The sequence below is a fragment of the Phalacrocorax aristotelis genome, chromosome 2, assembly GCF_949628215.1.
Source record: "Phalacrocorax aristotelis chromosome 2, bGulAri2.1, whole genome shotgun sequence".
NCBI classification, from domain to species: Eukaryota; Metazoa; Chordata; class Aves; order Suliformes; family Phalacrocoracidae; genus Phalacrocorax; species Phalacrocorax aristotelis.
The window spans coordinates 17,550,085-17,562,690 of record NC_134277.1 but is presented as its reverse complement, the minus strand read 5'-3'; positions in this window follow the sequence as shown (position 1 = coordinate 17,562,690).

The window sequence follows — 12,606 nt, the reverse complement described above, 5'->3', positions numbered from 1 at the left end:
AAAGCACTTGGGGCACATCCAGTGCAGTTGCAAGGGCAGAGGACTACCTTGAAAGGCAGGAGCTGGTGCACCAAAAATCTGCCTACTGGCTGGACTTGGCTCCTGCCAGGGCCAAGGGTGCTGCTGGGCTCTCCCTGCAGTTGCAGAAGGTTGTCTGAGGGAAGGTCTGGATTGCACCACCCACTTCTTCTATCAGCAGAAACCACTCACAGACCCCTGCTTACCCTGACAGGCCTCAGGCTGAGCTAGCAAGCAGTTTTCTGCCAAAACAAGGGGCTTGGGATCAAATGCTCCACTCTCCATATCCAAGGCAAGGTCCTGGTGGGGGGATTTCCCTGGGAATTCCTCCCTGAAGGACATGTACACCGGAAAAAAAGAGAAAAGGAAATTCCCACAAGCTCCAAAGCTGTGTTTTGGTGATACATAGTCAATGTCAGCAATTCATTTAACCCCTGCATCTGGATGAGCAGCCCCCAGCCAGGCTGGTGGCAGATAACCTGGCCTTCAGCCCACGCCCTGGCAGAAATAACTGCAGTCACACCAGCCTCCTCCCTTCAGGCTCCACCAAAAGCTCAGACCGATCTGGGAAGTTTAACCTTTTTTTTCCATTGGTAGTTCAAAGGAGTACATGTAATTCTCTTTCTGCCATCATCATCGTTTTCATGTGTGCTGGAGCTTCTACTTTCCAGTTACCACCGAAAGCAGAAGTGAAAAGTGGCAAGAAAAGCCATGCTCAGGGTATTTTAGGTTTAAGCAAAGTCAGGAGGTTTTGGAAACAAAACCGGGGCATTATGAGGTAATTTGGCTTGTGCTTAGTTAAAGGAAAACCAAATTTTAACACTTGTCTATCCCTGTGTACCAGCCATGTACTTTCTCCTCCCTCTGAAGTAGGCAACTTAGTATCAGCATCCACAGCTCAGTTCCAGTTTTGCCTAGCAGAAAATGTTTATGAGTAATAACGTTTTGCTGTTCAGTCAGAATTCCTGTCTGAATGTCTCAAAATAACTGCAAAATTTTGATTTTGCCAAAGTAAGAGATGAGAAACAACAGATTTTCTGAACATGAGGCCTTACCTTACTTGCCCAAGCTTATGCTCTGTTTCTGGGATATAGTCCAGCTACCCTGTTTCCTTAAGTAGGTAATATTTCTTCACATTTTCCTTCAGCAAGTAGCCGTATTTTGATATAGGTAGTAACTGTCTCCTTTTTATAGTCACTCTTTTGTACAGATTTGGTGTTAGCCACCCAGGAAAGCAGCAGCAGAGCTGAGAACAATGCTGGAGTCCCTTAACCCAAGGCACAGTCATACTTCGGCAGTTCATCCGCCTTTCCCAGCTGTCTTCCTGCCACGGACCAAGGATATATGGGGAGGACCAGGTCTTGCCACAGCCACTGGTTTCTTCAGTCACTGAGATATCATGAGAAGTGTTGGAATAAAAGCCAAGAGAAAGGCTTTAATTTTTGTTGTTGCTTTTTACAATTCATACTGGAATAGGTCAGCACAACTACAGCAGGCAATGGCAGATGCTTAAAGTGAAGAAGTTTTAGGTGACATCCAGTGGAGTTTTCTGGCTACAGAAAAGGAGTGCAAAGTCCTGGCTGCACAGTGAAAACAAATCTGTGTTTGTGCTATAAGGAAAATTTGGGGGTGTGAGACCTTAGGGAGACATTCACAGCATGAAGTCTATGTAGCTAAAAGACTGACCTTTGGGAGCTGGATATGGCCCAGCTGATTGAGTTGATACTGCAATTAAAAAAAAAAAGTAAAAATTGAAACTCAGATCTGGGCAGGGAATTGTTCTCACAGCCCATATGACCTGTCATCGGAACAACTTCCCATTCAGCTCCAAGCTTCAACAGTTGAAAAACCTTTGCTTGCTGTGCCTAGTCTTACTAGACAGAAAGAGAAAAGTAAGATAGAGTAGGAGCTACAAGAAGTCTAGAGGGCAGGAGAATGCATGAAGGAGAAAGGAAGTAGTTGTGCTGATAAGGACAGTTATTTAGGAAACATTACAGTAAATGAGAGAACTGTGCTTGTTTCTGCCTAGAAATATGGTGATGTCAGGCAGAAAGAAATAAAAAAAAACAAAAAAAAAAAAACCAGAAAATCAAGAGGATTGTATATAAATGCAGGGAGCCCAGGTAATGAAATGGAGGAGTACCTTGATATGCCAGTGAAAGACATGAGATCAGCTACTACAGAGATAACAGCAGTAGGAATGTCACCTGGGGTGTAGGGTCAATAGCGAACAGGAAACCGAATAGTACCAGGAGAGGGGATGGAAAGCTTTCCTCACTTCAGGAATGGGAAAGGAAACAATTTTGATCTGTGTAAAATCAATTTGTTGAACAGGTCATAAAGAAGTGCTAGCAGGGCAGTTTTAGGAATCTGTTTTAAGTTCCTTAAGGTCAAATTTGCATTGTGATAGCACTCTCCAAATGTTATTAGAGAGGGGGTAACAATGACAATTTTGGAGGCCAGCTGGTTTTTTGCTTATGGACTTGATGTAGCAAGGTGCAAGGCCAGAGTATGACATCCCTCCCCGCTGCAGAACCAGACATGTGCCTGTCAAGTGACTGTGGCAGACTTGCCCTCATCTTCTAGGTGTATGGATGGGCAGCTGTTGAATGCCCAAGAGGTCTTTATTTGGTCGCATGACAGATGCACACAGGCCACATAGGAGAGAAAAACTGCAGAGCCCTTGGTAGCCAGAGCAGCAGGGAATGGGTTGAGGTCAGGCAGGGCTATTCCCTGCCCAGGTGTTATGACAAGCTTATGGGCTATGTGTTACCCAAACCTCCACCAAGCAGATGATACAGAAACTGTTTGGAGAGACATTCTTCAGAGAAAGAAGAAGGTGTGGAAAGGCTCCATCCCTAATGGGTTGAGTTAGTAGCTGAGTAAGGGTTTCAGGTGTAAGCAAGAGCCTGCAGAGGCTGGGAAAAGAGACTGAGCAGCCATGGTCATGCCTTGGACATCTCAAAGTGCAAGGGGAAAGTGACAGCTGTCATGAGGCGAGCTGAATCAGTCAAAGGACATCAAAACAAACAGCAAAGTATGGGTTAAATGAAGTGGAGAAAGAACTCACCGCAGGAACTCTTCCTCTTTTGTGCAAGGTCTGCTCCATGATGCAGCAGTGTTGCAAAAACCAGCATGATTGTACAGACATTTTCCCTGACAGTGTTTTTACTATATCCTCTCAGTTTCTCCTTAGTTCTAGCTTTCCTCCGGTTTCTAGGGAAGTCTGGGCATAAATTAAAAATAAATACAGAGCCTTTAGACATGATCAAGGGTTGGCATCAGCTGATCAGGTGGTGGACTTCAGTTCCCATGACCTTTTTAGGGTCTGGCTCCAGGCACCTTCCTCCTCTAAGCTCTCAGGAAATCCCCAGGCTAGAAGGGCTGAAAATAAAACTAGACTAGACTTACCAGGGTACAGAAAGGCACCTGAAAATGTAACAGAAAAAGAACTTTTCTCTGCATTCAGGTAAAGTCTGAAAGTGATTTTTAAAGTAAACTTCCCCCACTGCCAGCTCATTTCTGTACTGATCTCATGCATAAGGCCTGAGACAGACTTTTCCAAGATAGTTGTCAAGGGGCTGCAAAATGGAAGCAGCCCCCCCTGGGGGGGTCATCTTCCTTTCCCTGCTTTCACATGGGCTTACGGTGCCTGAGGAGGGTCGGAGGCTGGGCTGGGTGAGGGCAGGGGAATACCCACGGGTGCTCCCCTGGGTGACTCACCCAGCAGCAAGCACATGCAGCACCCTCCAGCTGCACCAAAAACCATCAGGGCACCAAACGTCTGGGATGGAAGAGGGCAAAGCCTGGGGCTCATTTTTCTGTGCAGAAGAAGGATGAGAGTGGAGCAGATCTGGGATTGCAAAGACATGAAGAGACTGACTGAGGCAGATGAAGGTATAGGCAGGGATGTGGCTCCTAGGGTAGCTACCACACTGGAAGTGTGGGATGGACCAGAGACAGTAGCCAGCCCCTGTGTCCTTCTGACATAGCACTTCCCGCTGCCACCAGCAGAGAGGGGAGAGGGCCCTCTGCTGCAGGTGCCCCAGCCCAGGGTTGCTCACAGTCCCCACACTGCCTGGCCCTGCTCATCAGTCCTGCTGCATTCCTCTGCTTGCAGCAGAAATCCACGTAGCTCACGTCCATGAGCCCAGTTTTCATAGCTGGTATCACTCAGCTGAGGCATTTGGGTCTTCTCGTATTTCTGAAGTACTTCATCCATCTGAAGCTCCCCATCCCTCCTGCTCCAGGGAGCAGGAGCTGGGGGCGTTTCTGCGAGGAGTCCCTTAGCTTGTGTTGTGCAAAAAGTTAGACAAGATGATAATTACCCCTTTCAGTTTTAAGGTTTCTGAACCATCTCCTCTCTCTATCTCACATGTTTGCTCAGTTCATTTTGCCCCACACTAGAGCTTTTCCCTCCACCCAAGCTGCTCTGCAGCAAGGTCTGATCCCTGGGGCATCTCCACTTTCCCCACAGGGACTTCACAAAACCTCACTGTGGAAAGCACCTTGAGGACTGGGGGACTATGGTGGAGGAAGGCACAAGACAGAGAGCATGCCACTGCCAAAATGCCCAGCCTGAACTAGGGGCAGCTGCATTCCCTTCCACAGACCCGGTGGCCACAACTTTCCTCTCTGGGAGTGAGGCAGGCTGCGAGCTTTGCCTCGCACAGGGCATGCGGACACGCTGCGCTCTGGACACGAGCCTTTCCTTTCCACACTCTGTGAAAGGTGAGACAAGTTTCAGGAGCAAATAAATAAACATTACACAGTGCGTGGCTCTCAACAGCAAAGAAATAAGCTGAGAGCTCCAGCGCACATGGCTGAGGAATCATTTACTAACCAGGACAAATGCAGGAAGATACTCTGTCCCTGGCAGCGTGCCCGTACAGTCAGCAGCATGACACTGGGAGTCAGCTACACGCCAGGAGTGAGTCTGTGGGAGTTGTGGAGGTTGTGAATAACGCTGCGTGCACCACCCTGGGATGGAAAGCTATGTGAAGCTCATCACTAGCAGTAACATAGCTCCTTAGATACATGTGACTGCTTGTTGTCCCAGCAGATGCAGAACAGACATGCTCTATATGGGGTTTCTGAAGTGCATGCCTAGGACTATGCTACCGACTGCCAAGGAAGAGGTAAATAGAAGGACCCTGCCATAAATGAGTAGCTCAGAGCTCAAGTGTCTGAGTGATAGGAGGCAGCTCAGCTGCTGGGGCTGGGGCAGGAGCAGGCTCACTGAATGCAGGAAGCTTTCCCGTTTTGCTAGCTAGATAGCTCTGTATAGACTGCGTGGGACTTGGACAGACACAAGGCAAGGGGCATGAACGCATCAGCCTAGCAAAGCTACAAGTGTACCTGAGGGCAGGGTGGCACAAACCAGTCTGTTCCTTTACTCAGAGAAGAGGAGGGATTTAAACTCAGAAACACCAGCCTGCTCAGCAAGGTGCAGAGAGCGAGATGCTAGCTAGTGTCCTGCAAAAACAGGCAGGCTTATAAGAGATTTATTTCAAAGAAAAGAGAAACCTGTGTGCATGTTATGGATAAATGCATTAAGCAAATTAATAGGGTTGGACTACATCCTGTGTCTCTGGTCAGCTTCTGCCTCCCCGGTGCCCTTTTGGCACATGCATCACCCTATGGCTTTGACTCATGAGTTGGCAGTGGAATGGCTTCAGGTTTACTGTCCCATGTCCTGACAGGAGACGAGGTGCAGGCACTGACATCACTGGGAAAGTGGAAATAGTATTTAATCTTTACGCTCTGTTTTACAGTAGTATGCGGGTGCTCCCACAGCAGATGCGCTGGGTGCCATGGCTGCTCAGCGCCAGCTGGTGGGTAGCCCAGGACCCGTTCCCACAGCGATCAGCTTCCCAAAGCACCTGACATCTGAGTCAGCCCAGCACTGCCTGCGTGCTGGCTCAGGGCAAGCACAGTGTACAGGCCACCTCTGCTCTTCAGCAGGTTTTGGTGATAGTGCAGCTATGCCAAGTCTCGTCCCTGCTAAAGGCTTGTACCCTTTCAGGCTTTCTGTTTGGCTCCTCTCCCAGCAAAACCTTCCCTCACAGGGCCTGGCAGGAGAGAGGAGAGTAGCCCTCATATGACAGCACTAGTGCTTAGGTGGACTTCTATGTTCAGAAAGGCAATGAGGTCCTGGTAGTCCCTCTCCCAGCGACCTTAGAGGAGAGGGACAGAAGATGATTGAGTCAAGTCAGGGGGAAACCATGGGGGGACAGTGTCCCACAGACAGCAGGCATGCCCCTCCCCTGCAGCACGTCAAAGGTTGCCTGGATGGGGGGAACAAAGCTTCCCTCTGTAGTTTCTCCCAGGCACAAGGAATAGCCTGGGGGAGCTGCAGGGACCGGGAGTAAAAGACACTGTGTCATGGGGAGGTGGAAATTATAAAAGCCATTCCCTAGATCTTGCAAGACTTGCAAGGGAAGGGAGGTGAGGTAAGCAAGCAGAGGAAGAGTCCCATTGCTCTGGGACATCAGCTGGATGTGAGGGTGCAGGCAGATGCTGAAGGGAGACAAGGTTTGCCTTTTTGTGACTGCCTTTTCATGCACCAGCCTCTCCTCTCCATCCAAAATGTGGGCCAGTGGGCAATGGGATGCAGGATGGCTCAGCTTTCTGCTGCTGCCTGCTGCCCCTCAAGGTTCAGGTCCACATGGAGCAGGAGGTATCTCTAGTCCAACTCCTGCTCGACACAGGGTGGACTGCAAAGTCACATGCAGTTATTTGTGTTGTCCCATTCAAGCTTTGAAAAATGTGTCCCTGTATCTGTAACGATACCGATTTATAAACTTAAGGCAACTGGTCTTAGAAATTAGATTTGAAATTGTGCATGCAATCTCACCTCATGCACTCTGTTGGTTCCTCATATTTTCAAAACTCTTGTCTGAAACTGTTATGTCGCTGTGAGTGTGTAACTTCAGCTTAATAGTCACAGCCTCACGGGACCTGGGAGAGGAGCACCCAGAAGGGAGTGTTACAAAGATGAGTCATCCTCAACAGGCTGATATTTAACAGTTGGACATGTTTCCCTGGTGTGTAACCTCTGCCTCATTTCATAATCTTTCAGAGCAGAGGTGATGTTGCCTGAGACAACACTTGCAAGTACAACACTGACAATATGCTTCTGGCTTCTGGTACTAATTCCTCCTGTGAGAGGCTTGACTCTGCCATGATGACTTTTCATATAGCAGCACTATCCAATTCACTAAAACCATTTCCTAAATATGAATAAGACCTTTTTCTAATTAAAAAGGCACAATGAAGTACTGTAATCATCGCTATTGCAAAATCTATAAGAATAGTATCTACTGAAATATGAAGGCTGGACATGCAAAATGTTAAAGTCTAAGCCAAGGCAAATTCCAGTTTACAACAGCTGGAGTTAGCTGAAGTCTGCAAAGAGCTGAAGTTTGCAAGGAGCACCACATTTCCTTCCCTAAATCCAGAATTTTCTTCCTTTCCCCAGGCAGCTGAGGGATGAAAGACCTCTATTGCTGACCATCTGCAGCAGGCCTTCCTACTATGCTGGTTTCAGCTCTTATGCGTCCTAACAAGTGGTCTGAAGGTGTGCATGCAAGTGTGCTCTTGCCCACAGTCCTGTTTATGGAGGGGTTTGTGGAGTGGTCCCTCCTCTCCTCTGGTGTGCCAGAACATGAGGTATGCAGGGATGCCAGGCATGCACGCTAACTCTGGCTTCAGGTGTCTGAACGTGCAACGCTGCCCAAGTGCCCACCTGATAAATGAGCACTGGAAGTCACCCCCCTTCACTATGGAAAAAGGAATCTTTCTGGCCCTGTTTACAAATTTCGTGGGGCGCAGGAAGAAACACCACTCTTCTCCTTAAGATATGCATGCTCAGAGACATACCTTGAGGCCTCCTCCTTCCAGGTAATTTCTGACTTCTTATCAAATCTGCTCTTATTCATGTGGATTACAGGGAAGGCTAAGAGAAGATGTCTCAGTTAATACTAGAGTCTTGCTGCAAGGCTGGAAAATAAAACCCAGTTGTGGTAGTAATTGCATAAAGCAGTGCAGAAAGGGAGTCAGATGTTCCTGAACATTTTTAACATCATTTGGGTCATTTCCCTTCCCTGAAATGTTGCTCTTCTGGCAAGATGAGTTACTGCTGTGTTGCAGCCAAAGATGTTTTCATATTTATGTGAAGAAGCCAACTTAACTTCAAAGGCTACTTCCTTGCTTGCTTGGAAAGATCTTTTCTTACACAGACAATGGCTCAGTTTTCCCTGAAAGCAACCCAGTGCATACATGAAAATGGTATTTAGCTAACTCTGCCTGAGACAACAAAACCTGGTTTTCTGTTCTTTCAAAACCACCTACACTCAAAACCACAGGGATGCAATGTATGTGTCCCTCCACAGCGGGTCTGCAGGGCGAGTGGGGAGCTGGTTAGACCATACATCATTACATGGGCTTTTCAGACCATTTTTCAAACACAGCCTTTGTGGCATCCCTGGTGCCCTGGTGTTCCCACCTCTGTATGCCAGAAAGCGCAGCCATGGTCCCCACAGTGCTGGCCCTGCTGCCTTTGCAGGGGTTTGCCCAGCAGATGCTCCTGGGGGTCCAGTTTGTCCCTGGGCCACTGGCATCTGTGGGATGGGAGCACAGTGCCACTGGGCTGCTGTCATCCCCGTGACGTGGCAACACTCCCAGCCATGCCCAGGGCAGCAGCTGAAACCCACCATCTCCAGGCACTGTGGCAGGAGCTCAGTGGGGGAAGGAACCAGGGGATCCCAAATGGCTCCACCCATGTCACTAGTGACAATCAAATCATCTCCAAGTGGCTGGTGACCCCCACAGAGGCAGAGCCATGGTGCCAGCCTCCCCCAGCATCCCTCTGTACCTGTGCCAGAGGGCCACTGGGCTGGCTAGCGCTGTGGGATGTGCTGTGCAGTGACTCACAGGGACCAGACAGCATTGCAGAGGGACACCAAGTCCTGCGGGATGGGAGGGAAGCTGGCACAGGTGGTGGGGACAGCAAGTTAGGCTTGGAAACTACTATCAAAATACAATACAAAAATACAAAATACTATACAAAATACTTACAAAAATAAGGCACAACAGCTCAGTGGCGGGAGGTGATCTCTAAACCGCTGGTGGATAAGGCCTCCTGAAGCAGCATCCGCAGTGATGGTGTGATACAAGCACAGGCTCTGCTCAGGGTCAGCTCTGCCATGAGCTTATGTGTACCAGGACCATACACAGCAGCTCCTGCTCACTTGCAGTTTAGACAGGCAAGAGAGGAGCTGACAAAGGGAAAAGACCCAACTGTGAATTCACACACCAGTTTTGAAGACTTCCTCTTTGGGCAAACCATGGTAGGGTTTTTTTGGTTTTGGGGTTTTTTTTGGGGGGGGGCAGGAGAAGAAGAAAAGTTGACCTTGGCTTACTGTAAGTGAGAGTTACAGGAGAAGGCAAGCCTTTGCACTGCCAGCAACCTTGACAGGCCCCAGGCTGCTCGCTGGCTCTGTGGAGCTTCAACTCTGATAGAGGTTTGATGGATGCCTTCCTGCTGCCCCCTCCTCTTGGGCTCTGCATACACCTCGCCAAGTCCCTCCCAGCCTGTCTCTCATTTCTATACGTTACCCTTCTCTGGCTGCATGCTGCTTCAGTGTGAGGCTTGCTCTGAGCATCAGGAGGGATTTTAAACTTTTCAAACATCACCATTTATTTTAATTTTTCATATTGGTAAAGCTATGACTGGTGTTGTAGCCTGAAAGTGGGGCATTGCCTTGCTGTGCATGGACACCATGGCAGCATCCTTCCCCTGAAATGGACTCCTTCTGGAACAAGGTCTACACTTGAGACCAAATTTATGGGTGACTGTGACAATGCTGTTGCACGTAGCGTGACAAGGATCAACTATGCACAGCCATTTTCTCTTGCACACCTCACTCTGGAGCATCCCTGCCTCATCCCCAGCTCTCCTCCCTCTGATGGCCTCTCTCCAGACAAACCCAACTTCTCCCGGGCACTGCCCAGACTGACCCCATGGCCATGCCACCCTATTGCTCAGGTGGCACGTGGCTCTGCCTTGCATGGGAGGTGGGAGGTGCAGGTGAGCAAAGGCTCGTGGCTGTCACGGCAGCTCGCCTCCTCCCTGGTGAGTCACCGTGCCCCAGTATCAGTCAGCAGGGCTATTTCTGGTGGCCAGCCTGATGCAGCACGAGTGCACCCATGGGACTGTAATAAGCCACTCCCAAGGTCCGGCTGGATTTTTTTGGGGCGTTGCTGAGTTTGGCCAGCACGCAGCATTTATAAAGGACTTGTTTTCCCTTTGCCCAAATTATTAGCTTTGGATGGTGACAGTTTTAGAAATGGACTTTGCTGGGCCTTTCCTATAAGGAAAAGAAAAGGATGCTCTGGCTCCAGATAGTGCTTTGGTGCTCACTTACTGGGAATTTGCAAAGACCTTCCTCCTTGGGCACAGGATGAAGCAAAGCGTAGGAAGCAAAGTCCTGGTACCCGGTGTCTAAGCCTGCCTTAGAAGCAGCTTGTACAGCCCCAAGGGAAGCTGTTTCCAGCCATCCACGCACAGCACTGAGCAGCTCCCTACGCCCCAGCCCTTCCCAACCGACCTGTTTGGCCTGGGCTGCTGCAGGGGTCACACCTCCAGTGTTTCTTCCCCAGCTGCCTCTTTGCTTCTGCCATTTAGCCAGAAGAACAAAACACCATGGTCCCAAAAAAGGGACTAGCACTTGGCCAAGGGCCTCCCTCCCCATCCTCACCACCACTGCATGGGGAGGGCCTGGCAAACCGCTACTACTTCTACTGCAGCTTCTCTCAAACTTCCATTTGGGTTAACAAGGAGGCTCATTTAACCTCCCAGCAAGAAAACCCTTATTTTCACTTCTTCCAATTGCTCCTCCCAGTCCCTTCTGTCCACTGACATTTTTGCAGGATTAGAAAAACAAGGGCCTCAATTTAGAAGGAGATAAGAAACCTGCAGAAACCAGGAAGCGAGCGAAACCCTCTTGCTTGCAGGAGGCATCAGAGACAGGTGTGGGGGGCAGGGGTGCAAAGCAGCAGCAGCTATAAGAAAACCAGAAAAAAGGGACTGCTCTCTCTCCCCCCATGTTGTTTCAAAGGCATGACCTAAACACAATCTTCCTTCCTGGAGTGGGGAGCTCAGCACACCTTCAATGATCTCCAAGCCCGCTGAGGCTGCTCCCACCAGGAAGCTCTGGGGAAGAGCTTCACACGCTGATCTGAGGACAAGAAACCTGCTAAGCTCAGGAGGAAAAAAGGCACCTCTGGCTCCCTATTTTCACCAGTTACTGTGAGCAGTGGGTTCCTCCACACACTTGTATTTTCCTTTGCATTTAGCATGAGTTTCAGTATTCCCCCGAGAGAAAATGAAACTAGAGATCAACACCAGAGATCAACACAGAGGCAAACCATTTGCAAAATCCCACAGCTCAGAGCAGACCAGCCACTGGGGCTTGTGCTAGCAGGGTTTTCCCACCATCCCTTTTCATTTCCTCTCCCTCACCTCCAGCCTTGATTGCTCCAAGTACACAACTGCTCAGGCAACCAAATTAGAGAGGCAATCTTCTCCCTTCAAGGTTATCTCTAATCCAGTTCATTTCCCTGACCTCATTCCCTAGGTGGTGGCACAAAGAGGTGAACCTACACAGTGCAGGGATCAACCACTGTGGGATACGCTTGAGGGATGTGATATACTTGGGATATGGTGTATTGCTCCAGAGAGAAACCCCTGCTTAGCTGTAGCCTGAGGCTCACCTGCGTAGTCCTCAGCTATTAGAAAGCTCACAGAGCTGGCAGCAACTTTTGGTGTTTCATATACCTGAACAGCTATTTGTTGACTCTGTATCAGTCCTCTGAAGGGACATTTGTCATTAAGCTTCATACTGTTTAGACCTGTGGATGTGCCTATGCAGAGCTATTGGTTCGCTCAGCCTAACCTTATCACCTGTGTCTGGCAATATATAAACTGTAATTACTTCGGATAACCTGGTCACTTATTACTTGCATAGTGTTAAGATATGTCTCAGCCATATACTACGAACAAATATTAAGTAGTGGACCTGTCCCCATACACAGATTGCCATGCTAAATCATTTAACTGGGTGAGGGAGAGGAGGATGGCATTACAGAAAAAAACCAAAAGTATAAAAATCAGTGTAACATTTTTAAGCAATGTTAAAAGCCCCCTAGCAGCCTATAATTCCTACACGGATCTCATTGTTGATTATCTAGGCACTTGGTAAGCATTTGCATAACATCTAGCCACTATTCAGTGGGGATAAACACCTTAATTTTATAAAAGGGAAACTAGGGAAGAAATTTTAAGCCCACCTCCAGTTACCTGAAAAGCTGCTTCCTACTAGTTCTGTGAATTTCAAAGATCAAAAGCCATCGGCAAAAGACCAGAAAATTGAACCCTGGTCTCTCAAGGCAAAGGTGAGCATCCAAACCATTAGGTCATGTTTTCTTTAAGTCAGCTACAATACAGTCAGGATAAATATAAAGAGGGCTCCCCCACACAGCTCTCCTCAAAGCAGCTAGTCATCTAGAGATTTTGCACAAAGCACT